Source organism: Nycticebus coucang, chromosome 11, assembly GCF_027406575.1.
Source record: "Nycticebus coucang isolate mNycCou1 chromosome 11, mNycCou1.pri, whole genome shotgun sequence".
NCBI lineage: Eukaryota > Metazoa > Chordata > Mammalia > Primates > Lorisidae > Nycticebus > Nycticebus coucang.
In genome coordinates this window covers 14,087,267-14,102,120 of record NC_069790.1, presented here as the reverse complement: position 1 = coordinate 14,102,120, position 14,854 = coordinate 14,087,267, and the positions used below count along the sequence as shown (strand labels likewise).

The 14,854-nt window shown below is 39.7% G+C and overlaps 1 long non-coding RNA gene across 1 annotated transcript in view; it reads left to right on the top strand.

Moving 5' to 3' along the window:
- LOC128560190 (uncharacterized) overlaps window positions 1-14,362 on the top strand; it is a 46,055-nt gene extending 31,693 nt beyond the window's left edge. The window contains exon 4 of the long non-coding RNA XR_008372904.1: window positions 12,929-14,362. This is a non-coding gene — a long non-coding RNA (uncharacterized LOC128560190). The remainder of the gene's footprint in view (window positions 1-12,928) is intronic.
- Window positions 14,363-14,854: the final 492 nt, after the last annotated feature.

Below are 14,854 nucleotides of genomic sequence, written 5' to 3'. Positions count from 1 at the left end.
TTCTTCCTTCCACAGTGGTGGGGCAACCCTCAGATTACCTCTTTGACCCTCCTTTTCACTCTACACCTTCTTCCTGGTGTCAGATGTCATTGTCAAAAGACAGAAAGGTGCAACAAAAACCGGGCGGAGTAGAGCTACTAACAGAGGCTTGTTAAGGGCATCTGCAAGCCCAGGGGCTGCTCCCGAAGATGGAAAATGGCAACCATTTTAGGGTAGGAGTCCTCCATTAAGGCAGTTCTTGGTGTGGTGCACAGCAGCTCAGGAGGTGGCTGGGCACTCTGTGACAGAGATCTGAGGTCATCTGCTGGAGGCCTTATTAAGGTTGGAGGGTTATCTACTGGAAATCTTCTGTAATTTGGAAGGACTGTTTTAACAGAACTAGAAAAGCAAGGAGAGTGCTCTTCTTTGCTTAATTAATGTCCAGACCCATGGAGCCAGAGAAAGACTAATTAGTCCTATTTATTTAAGAATAGTTAGACCCGGGCGGCGCCTGTGGCTCAAGGAGTAGGGTGCCGGTCCCATATGTCGGAGGTGGCGGGTTCAAACCCAGCCCCGGCCAAAAAAAAAAAAAAGAATAGTTAGACTCAAGCTATAACCCAATTATAGCCCAAGAAGAAGGGGAAAGGGGAGAGAGAGGGGATGAGAAGGAGAGTAATTGGTGGGACCACCTACGGTGCATCTTACAAGGGTACATGTGAAATTTACTAGGTGTAGAATATAAATGTCTTAACACAATAAGAAAATGCCGTGAAGGTTATGTTAACCAGTTTGATGAAAACATTTCAAATTGTATATAAAACCAGCACATTGTACCCCATGTACCCCATGATTGCATTAATGTACACAGCTATGATTTAATAAAAAAATAAATAAAAATAGAATAGTTAGACCCTTTGGAGGTAGTGAAGATTAACCAGTCCTATTCTATTCTTTACTTGATGAGTGTTTAAATTCCTGGAGGTAGAGACTTAATGAGTATTTATTCTTGGAGGTAAAAAAAAAAAAGGCACTAACCCTAATTGTAACCCAAACCCCGGGAAAAGAGATGAACTGGCCCCTCATGGTTTCAATAGCCATTTATGCTAATATTGGTCTGGAGAGGGATTAAGCACCTAGCTTAGGAATTTTCAACCAGTGTGCCCCAGCCCTGCCATGAGGTCTGCCACAAAAAATTTTAAAGGTCATTAATTTAATTATTTTTGAAAGTGGTTAAAAGCACAGTAAGTATATTCCCTTTTTTTCTTCTTTTTTTTTTTCTGACTAACATAATTTACGTGTGCCATAGAAATCTAACTATAGGTTCAAGTGCGCTATGAGATTTTTTTTTTTAAAGGTTGAAAAACACTGATCTAGCTTCGGGAATCCTGGAGGCCCACATTTGAATCCTGGCACTTCTTTCAACTAGTCATGTGACCTGGGACAATATCCATAATCCCTCAAGCCTTAGTTTTCACACCCATAAAATGGGAACGATAGTCATCTTTACCTGCTATAAGTATCACAAGGCTTCTCTCATTATTCTCCAAAAGTTTTGAGGACCCCTTGTGTGCTATTCAGGGGTAAACAAGACATGTAACCATCCTCAGCCTTGCAGCACTTCTCTTACGGTCTGAGGCAGTCACTGAACACATAAGCAAATGAATCCCAGGAGCTGTGCAGAAGAAAACAGTGACAGGAAATAATGACCTAGCAAATAAGAAGCAGTAAGCAGAGCGCTGGGCACCCGAGCAGCTCTCAGGAGGAGGTGCTCAAGATGTCACCTGTAGGTAGGTCCTTAGTCTATTTCCAGAGACCTCAAACTTACTAACTATAAAGCTAAACTCCTCCTATTTCCCACCCTCCCAGTTTCACTTATTTTTTGACTCCCCACCTTCATCAATCTCAGCCGATTGTCACTTTTGCCTCCCGAATGTCTGTTTCGGATCGTCTCCTCTGCAGCCCTGTAACGCCCTGCCCTGATTTAGGCCTTCCAACAGTCCCAGCCTGACCTACTGTGGGAGCCTCCTAAGTTCCCCTCTCCAGGCTGTTCTCCACTCAATCCTCCTCCCAGATGTTGGGATGGCACATTGGTTCTCTGCTTATCACATGGTGGCATGCTGCCATCCTCCGTGGGTGTGGCCCAAGTTTCTTAGCCCACCCGTTGCTCCAGGCTCCTTCCTGCTGGGCTCTTGCCCCAGCACTTGCCAGCTCTTCCCTTCCAACCCTCTAGCCTTGGGGCAGTAAGTGTGTGAGGATATTCCTGCTCACTCAGCCTCTGCTCCCTAGTGCCCCACCCTTACCTCCCGCCTTCCACACTGTCTGTGAGGTTCTGGCACAGAACCAGGGTGAGAGCCAACAAGAAAGAAGAGGAGGCCAGTCCAGGGACAAGGAAAGACTTTAATAGAGGGGAAAGGCAGAATGGAGACTGACCAGTGTCAGTTTAGCAACCACGCAGTTGCAAAAGGCTTTTATTAGCCTCATAAGTATAGCTGGCATGGGGAAGTGAGCCCGGTGTACTGCCCAGGGCTCTTCTATGGCATGGGTTAGGATATGGGCGTATCCCTAGTACAGGCCTAGATGAGGGTAGGGTATTTCCAAGAACTCTTAAAGCACTCCAGGAATCTGGGGAGGAAAATGCTTGTTTTCTTACGTGGCTGCACTCTGGTCAGGTTATGAGAATTCCTTTCCTACACTTTCCTCCCCCTCCAGTGCCTTCCACACACTCTGGCTAACTCTCCGTCACTATCAAGGACTCAGAGCCAACCTCGCCTGCTTGAAGCATTTCCTGGCTCTCCACCCTACCCCTGCCTTATTCCAGCTGTTACTGAGTTGAGTATCCCCCATCAGGCGCCTACATACTTGCCTCAAATCTCTGTCTCTTTCACTAAAATCACCAGGTTGCTTTGCTTTGTGACTATTTCTACTAGATGCCTATTGAAAGAAAGGACTGAGTCTTAGTTGCTTTCCCCAGGTCCTTTCTGGGGAAGGACCCACCCACGTTCTCAGCTACCCACAGGCTGTCTGCTCATGTGTCCTCCACACCCATAACTGTCCATCATGAATTTGCCAAAGACGGAATTTGTCAGTCTTAAAAAATACCATCTAGGAAATGCCAAAGGGCCAGTCTAAATTGGAATTAATGGAAAACTTGCCTCTAACCCTTTAAGGCCATAGTTTAGCCTCAGAGACACCCAATTTACATGATTAAACAAGCCACTTAACATCTCCTATTACAGCATCTGCATTTATATTTATAATGGTTGCAAGAAAATGAGGCCTGGTGGAGAGAAAGGAACACCTGAACATCCACATCCGTGTTTAAAGGAGGAAGGGATTTATTTCAGCTGGCAGAGCCGTGGTGGACTAACGTCCAAAAATGGCCAAGCTCCCCAACTGGCTCTGCCCTTTCCTTTTTATCTCCAGCCAAGGGTTCCTTCTCATTGATCAGTGTGAATCGCTGGAGAAGGCAATGTGGGCTTTTCCAGAAGTGCAGGCTTTTACTTAAGTGGAAGCAAGTTAGTTTCCAGGTCCCAAGAAGTTAAGTTTCTACAAATTCCTAAGAGCTGAGTCACCATGGGGAGGGCCTTTTTTCAGACCTTACTTTTCCCAGGTGTCCTCTCTCATAATGACTTTATATTTTTTTCTCCAGCAATCAAGTAATTTTTGTATCACTTCTATATAACCAGAGGGCCCAGTGTGCATTTTGCAAAGCAAGAGGAATCTCTAGAAAATAAAATACCAGAACCTAAAATGGCAATAAGTTCACGAAATCATTGAAATACCTTCCCACAGTGCCTAGTGTCTAGAACGAAAACAAATTCTCCTTTCTCTTTTTCTTCCAAGCAATATCTTCTCTCTCAAGTTCAAGCTCTACTCTGGTGACATTAGGAAAGTTACACTCTGTTATGTTCAAAACTGAACCAAGTTTCCCTCTCACCATCCTTTTCCTTCTCCTGAATTCATATATTGGTTAAGGCACCAAAGTTTGGAGAGCTGCCCCATGTGAAAACCTTCTTAAATATCCTATCTCTTCTCTGCACCTCCCTGCACAAATGCAATCAGTGCCCAAACTCTACCGTTGTACCTTCCTTAATTGTGTCTGGCCAATGGATGCTGAACAAGTCTTTGTTGAATGCCTGTCCTTATGAATTGGCACTCTCATCTTTACCTAAACTACTCAGATTGGTTCTCTGTCCTGGGAATTTTATTCGTCCATGAGCCCTTCAAACTGTTCCCATACCTCAAGCCCATTCAGACTTGTCTTCAACATTATACCATCACCCGCAGAACACTCGGAAATCCAGTAGCATCTGAGGGAGTGCAGAGAACTTCACTCCAAAATGAAGAGAAGTTTGGGGGAAAAGGCTCCCTGGGAAAAGGTGTTGTCAAACTGAAACAATCTGATAAAAGGATCAGAACTCAGTTTTAAAGAGTTTATTCAGATGAAAAGTTAGGAATGGCCATCAGGGAAACACAGACCCCAGAGCAATGGGGATCGGTGTTCCAAAGTTAAAACTTAAGGTCTTGCGAGCAGTGCCTGTGGCTCAAGGAGTAGGGTACCGGCCCCATATACCGGAGGTAGTGGGTTCAAACCCAGCCCCGGCCAAAAACTGAAAAAAAAGTTAAGGTCTTGCTTATACAGGCAGGAATCAAAGAGATAAAGTAGGATTACAACATTTTCTATACAAGGCTAGTTTATGAGTTGCAACAATTTATAAGGAGTGTGTTCAACATTCCATCTGAGACAATGTGATAGTCATGACGTCATCGAGTGAGAGAGCAAAGAGGGAAACTCATCTATAACAATGATCAATAGAGAAGAGGAAAGGGGTCTTCTCTGGCCGCCTTCAGTCATTTATAACATTGTTCTGTAAGGAAGAAAATGAATCTATAACCAGAGAAACAAAGGTTGCAGCTGCTTGGCCAGTGACTCAGGGCCATCATCACATTCCTTAAAGGCTTAAAATAATTTAAAGTTCCAACAGCCTTTTGAATTACTTATTTGCACAGAGTATTTTGAATCAAAGGCCCTTAAAAATCAACAGACATCAGAAGAGATGTTTCCCCAGAGGGTCACAACAAGGAAAATGTTGTTTTTTCTTCCCCTCCCTGTTTTCTTATTACCTATTGCAGAAAAGAAGACTAAGAATGTAAGCTCCCTGGAACAAGACAGCATCTGTCTTCCAGAATCATTTCATTTCCAAAGAGAACAATCTAGAGCTTCATCTCTGTTTCTAATCCATTCATTCTCCCTAGTAAATCATTCACTGTCCTTCAATAGAATTACCTATATTCTCCGTTGTGTAACTATACGGAGCCCTCTGAGATACTGGGCAGTCATCCTGTGAGTCTCTCCTCCACGCATGCTAATAAATTTGTATGTGTTTCGTCTTACTCATCTTACTTTTGTCAGTTGAGCTTTTGGTGAACCTACAGATCAGTGTTTTCAACCTTTGTTATCCCACGACACTCTTAAACCTATAAACTTCTGAGACACACTTAAATTACATTGACCAAAAGAAAAGAGTGGGAAGAAAGAATATACTTCCCATGCTTTGAACTATTTAATTAATGATCTCTAAAAATGTTCACAGCACACTGGTTGAAAAATCACTGCTTTAGAGTAAGGTGAAGTAGAAGCTTTCTCTTGGCATCTACACACCATGCATAAAAAGCTTTGCTCTGTCCCTCTCATTTCTACCCTTATCTCTTCCAATGCCCCTACGAGTTGTTTCTATTACAGCTAACTCTGGCTTTTGCAGAAGGTCAGGATTCTCCGTGTCTCTTCATCTTCCTCTCTACTGTGTTTTTCTTTCCTGTACTGATTGATGTGGCCTCTCCTTCTCCCCAAACCCTGCATAAATGTCTCTCAGGGGCATTAGGATGCCTTCCTCCCCTCACTGCCCCTCCCTTCTCTCCAGTCTCCCAAACGAAGTCTCTGATGGTCTCAGAGGACTTTTCTCTTACTCTCTTAGTAAATTTCATTGTATTATATTTGCTTTTGCATTTATAGCCCCCACTAGACCAGGAGCTCCTAGTATCCAGGGACATTTTTCTCTTCCCCAGTTTTGATTCTAAGTTTTGATGACAGTGCCCAACACATAGTTAACATCCACTAAATGTTTTCTAATAAACAACCAAATGATAAATATATTTACCATCAGAAAAGCAAAGTATCCAACCATGTAACATCCTATAAACATTTTTTTCTTTTTATAAAGGGAAATTGTGTAGTTCAGACGATAATGAGAAGCGGAAGTTTCTTATTGCCAAAATGGTCAGAAACTTAAAAAGATGCCTATAGAATTTATGCCTTATATGGCAGGAAAGAGGAACACTTATTAGCAAATAGTGACCTCAAACAGGTTCTCAAGAGTTTTTTGAAGGGTTTATACAACTGGTGAAGTAGAGAGAAGGTCAACAACTGAAAACATGAAGAAAGCCTTGAAGGGGCTGAGGACAGAGCAGTTACTTGGAGTAAAATGAGAAGGGCTCTTTTCACCAGAGGGCTTTGGTGAGGAATGAAGACTGGCAAGGAGAAGAAGGGAAGTAAAGGAGCAGGATGGGGCTGCACCAAGGAAGAAAAACAAACTCAGCTGTGAAGGTAGAAGAGCTACAGATAAGGAGAGTATAAGTAATCACGTGAATGGGCAACTGTGTCCTAAGATTTGCTTCCTTAAAAATATTTTTAAAACAATGAGAAAAGCATTAATGAAATTTTTAAATGCAATCAAGAATTCCCAGCCATTGACTGTAGTCTTTTACGAGCACATATTTAATTCTTCGTTCAGAGTACAAGTACTTACCTGAGATAGGAACATCAAATGTGTCAGGCATTTCAGCAACGCGAGAAGGGAGGTCACTGGAGACTGATCCTGACAAGTCACAAATCTCCAGATGGAATTCTGAGTAAAATGCAGCCAAGAAATCTAGTTATTAAAGGTGTCATTAAGAGAGACTCGTCCTGGGCATCCAGCTTGCCAAATTTTAGATTCATACAAACAGCCCTTTCCCAGGGACACTGACCCACTTCCCAAAGATTTGCTTGGGAATATGTTCCCAGGGCCTCTGTATCAGAGAGCCAGAACCCCAATTCTTCTTTGGCAAATGTTTTCTTTTGTCCGTTTTGTAGGGGATGGAGTAGTCCTTGCTTGACGAGTCCCTGCGGCCTGTTCAGGTAGATGCTGGTCTGCCCCAGAACCATGTTTGGAAAACTCCCACACCAGGAGCCACAACCTCTTCTTTTTCTTACCCTTACTTTATGGGAAGTGCCTGTGTTATGAACAAGATAGGTTATGCAGGTTTGTTCTTAAGTCAAATTTGTATGTAAGTTGGAACAGGTACATTTACCTATTACCTGTAACAGCCTCTGTTCACAAGTGCAAGTTGCACCATCAGTTGGATGTTCATAATTTGGTAACTTCACTGTAATAGCCTCAGATCGTTAAGTGCAAGTCGTAAGTAAGTCAGATGTTTGTAACTCAGAGACAGCCCGTACATGAAGCAATGACCGTAAGTGGCATCTCGAAGATAGCAAGGAATTGCATCAGATGGGGATGGACCATTTGTGTTCAAGAATGTTATTAAGTCATAGCTAAGAAGAAACAATAACAGAAAAAAGACCTATAGATTTTTTCAGATTCTCTATCTGTCAGGGAGATACTTAGGAGGAGACCTGGACCCTTTGATTTCTAGACTGAGTTTTTATGAATTTGGGGAGGAAGTAGGAGAAAGCCCTGAGGTTTTAGTGAGCTTCTGGGTATGGGAACGTATTTATAGCCCCAAACTGTTTAATCAGAGAATCTCTCTAAGGAAAAGTTTTCAAAGCAATAGAGTCAAAACTCCTCTATAGATATAAAAGTGTGTCAAAGATTTTCAGTTAGCTTATAAATTCATCTGGAATGAGTAAGATTTTAAAATTGTTCCAAGTAAGAACATGATTTACAGACTCTTATATTCTTTACTGGATTTGAATAGCTATGAATAAGAATCATTTGTTTTGCTACAAATGAAAAGAGACCATTTTCACTATAATCAGATTTCTAGATGATAACCTCTCCCCATACAAGGGTTGTTAATAGTTGACTCAAAGGTGCACATACTTATAAAATGAGATAATGTCCAATTAAAAAAATGAGATAATTCCTAAAAGAGAGTCCGTTCCTCTGGGAATATGCCACTCCACTGGACACCAGTGGTATCTGTTTTTTTTTTTTTTTCCTATTTCCAAGTTCTTAACATTTTTTCATAACAGTCTAAAATCAGACATGATAACTCTTTTTCTCCTTAACTGTCCAGCTCTTTCTAAAATATAAGAGACTCATCATTGTGAAGGGAATTTTTTAGGCAAGAGAGTTAAAAACAATAAAACACACAAAGACATAAACGCAGGAAAAAATAGTGAAAGACTTTAAAATTGACCAAAAAACTTACTAGAGTTCTGTCTAAAGCACCCATCAGATTATCTTTACTTTTTATTGTCTTTGAGCTATTTTAAAACTTTTCACATTATAGAAAATGAGTAATAATGCAAATGCTTTTTTCCTATAGAAATGCAAATTAATCATGCTCCATTGAATGCAATTGATTACTGCCCTGTGGGTAGACTTATTTTAGGGCATTTGTAACTTCATTTCAGCATTCCTGCTTTGCCTACATATGTGTGTCTTTTGATGTGTTTACATATGTGTGTATAATTTTTCCTTTGATTCAGTTGTAGTATCTTACTGGTTCCCCTGTTCATTAATCAGTTAAATAAAATCATTGACAGGTGTTCATTTTATATCTGTGCTACAGTTGTGATTTCACCTTCTTTTAAAATGTATTCTTTTATACAAATAAATAACATGGGGACCCAAAGGAGACATAGCCCAAAGCACACACTTCAGTTCCTACCCAGTTTTGTGACTACATCAAAGGAATGTTCATACAGAAATGAGTTTAATGTTAGTCTCTGGATACAAATAATTTTTTTTTCAAGTCATTAAAATAATTTTGGTTTATGGTCAGAGGTTAAATGACCCAATGTTTCCTATTATGTGTTCCTGGGCCCCTTACTTTACTAAATAAATTTGGCATAATGTAAAGTAAACTGAACTAAAGCAGAGATCTTTATCACCAGCAATAAGAGGACTCCAAACTCTGAGTGGTTCTCTTGCTATAAATTCTATATTAAAAGAGAATTGGCATTGCTGGGCTGATAGATTGCAAAGATATCTCTAAGGAGAAAACAACACAAAACAAAGCTGAAAATTGGCCTTTGGTTCTGAAGCACTCTGATGGGGCCTGGGTTCTGAAAAAGAGATGAGGATTGCCTCAGAGTAGTATTGCCCCGGCTGAATTGAGTGCAAATCCTCCCCAGAAAAAAAGAATCAGCAATTTAGGTCTCCAAGTTTTCCACAAACTAAGATCAACCAAATACAAAAGGAAAAAAAAAAAATCAGAATAGTTGGAAGAAATCTTATGCAACAGAGGTAACGGCCCGAAAAGAACAAAATGTTTTATGAGCTGTCTCTTTAAACACCCCCTCCCACTCTTTTTGAAAATTAAAACCTACATCCCTGCCTAACAGCAGTAATCAGAAGGGCAGAGGAATGTTCTTTGTTTCTAGTGTCTTAAACCACAATAGATCATTCAACAGAACAGAGGGAAGATATTATAATTGAACAGCAGTAGCCTAAAGCTAACAGCCCTTTTTTAAGAGCTCTACATTTCTGCTAAAAGGGAGGACAATAGTGCTTTAAGAGAAGAGTCTTCCATCCTCCTCATTTGCCACCTAACTAATAAACTTCTCTTCCCTTTTCCTCAAACTGCTTGTCCTCATTCTTCATTCTGCCTCTGAGACAAGTACCAAACACTTATGGAACAGTAAGAAATTTAAATCCTCACAGAATTTTAGGTATTGGAATTATACATGAATTAATTGCATAAAATATTTAAAGAAATTAAAGAGAATTATTGAACTGGAAAATAGATTTGAAGAAATTATTAAAATGCAGCACACAGGGACAAAGAGATCGAAACTATTAAGAGATTTGGAAGACAGAAAGAGAAGGTGTAGAAAATATAATACTAGATTCCCAAAGGTTTAGTAAATAGTGAGAATGGAGGGGAGGTTACATAGAAACCAGAACAATGAGGTTATTCCTAGACCTTGAACTCCACCTTGTGATGGAGTTCAGTGATGTCTGTATTAGTCCTCAACTCTAAGTTGATCCTTACCTTCTCACCTTTACTGAGGTTGATGTAGCCTAAGGAAGCAAGAATCACATAGACATGGGACAAAACATTCTTAAAAAAATTCAGAGTAATATTACAGATATAAATCTGTGGGGGAGAAGGGAAAACTTCGCCTTTGCCTGCAAAGTTTTGCTGAAAGATTAATTTACAATTACACAGATTAACAAAAGAGATTACAAATTTGTTTACTGTGTGGATGTGTACACAAGGGGAATCACAGAACGATGGCCCAGCATCCCAGTGGGGTCCTCATTTTTAAGGGGAGAAGGAGATGAGGAATATAGGTAATTCTGTTTAGGGGCAACAAATGGTTACTAGGCCGGATAAAAAGATACTTGAGAGGATGAATGGATGGGAGGGAAACAGATTGACTTGGCAATTATTTTCTTTAGAAATTAACTGAGAGAAAAATATTATCTTTAAAATGGGTCTGTGATATCTGGTTGCATCCTTGATTTTTTTTTTTTTTCTGGCAATAGATTAAAATAACAGGGAGCGGGAGGAAAGATAATTGTCCTTCTTGATCAATTGTCTGGTTTTATGCAGATATCGGAAAAGCCCCTTCCAATGCCTGTTGATCTTTAAGGCCTTTAATTCAAAGTACCTTTATACCAAGGAATCATATTTTGGCATGAAATTTTCTGAGTTACTTCAAATCATAGGGTAGAGTTTAGGTGAATGGAAAATTTCTTGTTCACCCCATTAAGTTTTTAAAAGAAAAAAGAATAGCCATTTTTCTTTTCACTTTTTTCTTTTCTATTTCTATTTTCATTTTTCTTTCTTTAAGAGAAAGCAGATTGTGTGTGTGTGCACATGTTCACATGTGTGTGTATGGACTGAATATATATGGACTAAATATTTATCTCCTCTAAATTTCAACACAATTAGGCCTTGTGTTGAAGGCCTAATCCTGAATATGATGGTATTTGGAGGTGAAGCCTTTGGGAAGTGATTAGGCTTATATGAGGTCATGAGGGTGGAGCCTCCATGGTGAGATTAGTGCCCTTATTAGAAGAGGAAGAGACCAGAGCCCCCTCCCTCTCCACATATACACTGGGAAAGGCCACACGTGAGCACAGAGTGAGAAAGCATCTATCTACAAGCCAGGAGAAAGGTCCTCCCAGGACACCAAATCTTCTGGCACCTTGATCTGAGATTCTCTAGCCTCTGGAAAAGTTTATTGTTTAATCTACTATTGAATCCTGTTCAATCTCAGTTTCCTTCCAGAAGATTATCTACTATCAGTTTTCTGTACACCTGTCTTGGACTTTTTCTATGATTTTCATATATTTACATACTGGCTCTTGAGCACATTACTTAACCTCTGTGCCTTGATTTTCTCATTGCTGATGTTGTAATAAATGTATACATCTTATGGAGCTGTTTTGAGTTTTCAGTGAGATAGTGTATAGCAAACCATTGTTATAGTGACCAACACATTGTAGGTTTTCAAACATCCTTGAACCTATCTCTCTCTCTCTAGTTTGCCTTTAATTTCTGCTATTTACACAACAAATGGAATGATGTTCTTTGTGTCTTTGTGAAATGTGCTTTTCATGTAGCAATATATCTAAGATATCTTCTATGTCAAAATATATAGTTCTAAATCTTCCTTTATAATTACTGTGTAATATTTCATGATATGACTATACCTCAAAACATTTAACCATTCCATTACGTTAAAGTTGCTACTAACTCATTAGAAGCTATGGCAATCATGAATTTTAGTGGGCATATGGTTCTTAAAAAGATAAAAGAAGCTAACTTGCATAGGAACAAAGTATGTCTTTTCTAACCATAAGAACTTATATATATATATATATATATTTTTTTTTTTTTCAGATTAATGTAAGGGCACATATGACTAAGTTACACTTAGTCTGAGTGTAAGGTAAAGTCTGAGATATGGTTGTATCCTTCACCCAGGAAATGTGTGGTATACCCAGGCACTGTGCCCATTGGATGAGAACTTACCGAACCCCCTCCCTGCTTCTTGAATTTAATTGAGTTTCTCTCTCATGTGGGCCTGTAATTGTTAATCTACTCCTTTTAACTTAGTATTGAGTACACAAGATGCATGTTTTTCCATTCTTGGGATACTTAGAAGAATGTTCTCTACGTCCTTCCAGGTTGTGACAAAAGATACAAAATCTCCATCTTTTTATAGCTGCATAGTATTCCATGGTGTGTGTATACCACAGTTTGTTAGTCCATTTGTGGTTTGAAAGACACTTGGTTTGTTTCCACATCTTTGTGATTATGAATTGAGCTGCAATAAAAATTTGAGTGCAAGTGTCCTTATGCTGAAATGACTTTTTCCTTTTTGGGTAGAAGCTGAATAATGGGATTGCCGAATCAAATGTAAGGTCTACTTTTACTTCTTTGAGGACTCTTCATAAACTTCAGTGTTGCACTTTATTGTAGCAAGGCCTGGGGACACAGTTTGTGGTGCTTAACGTGAAGCCTGAAAACCTAATTAGTACCAATACGTACGGCCCATTTGCACTAACCCTTTGTATACACACTGTACTTACAACAGTAACATGGAGTCACACTCCTCCTTGGATCCATGGATCTTGGACCTACAAAAAATCTATCACAGAGAGAGGGCAGAGGTCAACACAGAATATAAACTTGGCATAGTTATAACAAGAAAACAAAACAGAATTTGCTGGGGGCACTTAGGCTGCTTTTCACCCTCTTCTTCCAGCCCACTGGGAATTTAGCAGCTGGTAACATTCTTGAGGGAAGTAGAGGATGGAATCGAAGCCGAGCAATCTCATCCATGCCTTCCACAAGTCCGCACCAGGCCATCAGCATGAGGATGTGCCTCAACGCAGAGCATCCATGTTCAAACTCTCCAGCCTCTGCTGACAGCTTGCTCTCAAGTTCAGCAATTCTCAATGCAAGGATGTTATTACTTTTCTACAAGAAAATTCAGTAACGATAACCAAGACTATGGCATGTTACCCTCTCCTAAAAGTCATTCAAATGTTTAAGGACATTTGTTTATTGATAATCAAACTTTCTTTCTCCAAATCTTATCTTTTCATTTTTAGAACTCTTCAAAGCCCCTTTACACCCTTTACATTTAAAAACAGTTGTCTTTTAAAGTTTTCTATATTCCTATTAGTGTGAAACTAAGAATTTTAAAAGCATCTGGTCAGATAATAGTTTTGTGAAAAAGGGTGGTTTATTTTTTTGTTTTGAAATACTTTGGTGAATTCTAATAACAAGTTTTCAACATTCAAAATGGTTACTGATTTATTGAGAATTTATATTTTCAATTCTAAGTAGTAGTCAATTCTCACAGCCCTATGTTTCCACCCTCAAGATGTATCTTCAAATAAGGGCGATACATGATAGAGGGGAAAATGGAACAAGCACTGAAGAAAAACAGGGAATGACAAGGAGATTGAAATGTTTTTTTCTACATGTCTCCCTAATTTTAACTAGTTTAGAATTAATAAATCACTTGGAGTCAGCCAACCTATTTGATTATACAAAGCACATTTTATAGGCTTAGCTTGGAGCCTAGGAGTTTTCACTGCTCAAAGACAGATTTTTTTTTTTTCCTGGCTTGATCTTTTTTTTTTTTTTTTTTTTAATGTTCAAGGTGAGTGGTTGCTTTTACACACTTTAAGAAGTTTAGAAGGTTAATTGTAGCCATGCACTATGGTTTATAAAACTATCTTTCTGTTGGGGTTTGAGGAGGGGGAAGTGCCCAGGGGAAGATTTCAATAGAGAATTTCCTTCTTACTACCCAACTTACCTTTAAAATAGGAAATGTAGACAGAAAGATGAAGAAGCTGGGTGAGACCAGCTAGCTTCCTTCTTCCTAAAAGTTAGTCTGGTTGCATGGTTTGTCCCATAGGATAAATGGTCTTGATAAGTCTTATTCCTTGAACGAGGCAAGCTGAGAAGACCAGGTTTCCCCAGGAGAGACCACCCTAAAAGCCGTCCTCCTTAGGGTCAGGATAGTCACAAAGGCAGAGGATGAAGGGACCCAGCCAAGATTGAGAATCCAGGAGTGTAACCCTGACACAGTTCTTCCACATGATAGCAGGAAGGGAGCAAAAACGTGAGCTTGTTTCACCATGTCATTTGGCTTACTGATTTTTTTTTAATTGTGATAAAATATACCTAAAATAAAATGCATCATTTTAATCATTTTAAAGTGTGTATTTCAATGACATTAAGCACATTCACAAACTTACATAACCATCAGCACTATGACTAAAACACTTTTACCACCCCAAAAGGAAACCCTGTACCCACTGAGCACTCACTCTCTACATCCCTGTCCCCCCAGCCTCTGGCAACTCCCAGCTGCATCTATCTCTATGGCTTTATCTATACTGGATACTTCACATAAATGCAATTATACAACACTTGGTGTTGTGTGCCTGGCTCCGTTCCCTGAGCACACGTCTCCACAGCTCGCCCAGGCTGCAGCCTGCACCATGTCTTTTTATGGCTGAGTAACACTCCACTGTGTGAACGTGCTACGTTTTGTTTATCCATTCATCCGATGATGGACATTTGAATTTTTTTTTTTAGCCTTTTGGCTTTTGTGAATAATACTACTATAAACATTTGGGTACAAGTTTGCCTTTGAACATCTGCCTTCAATACT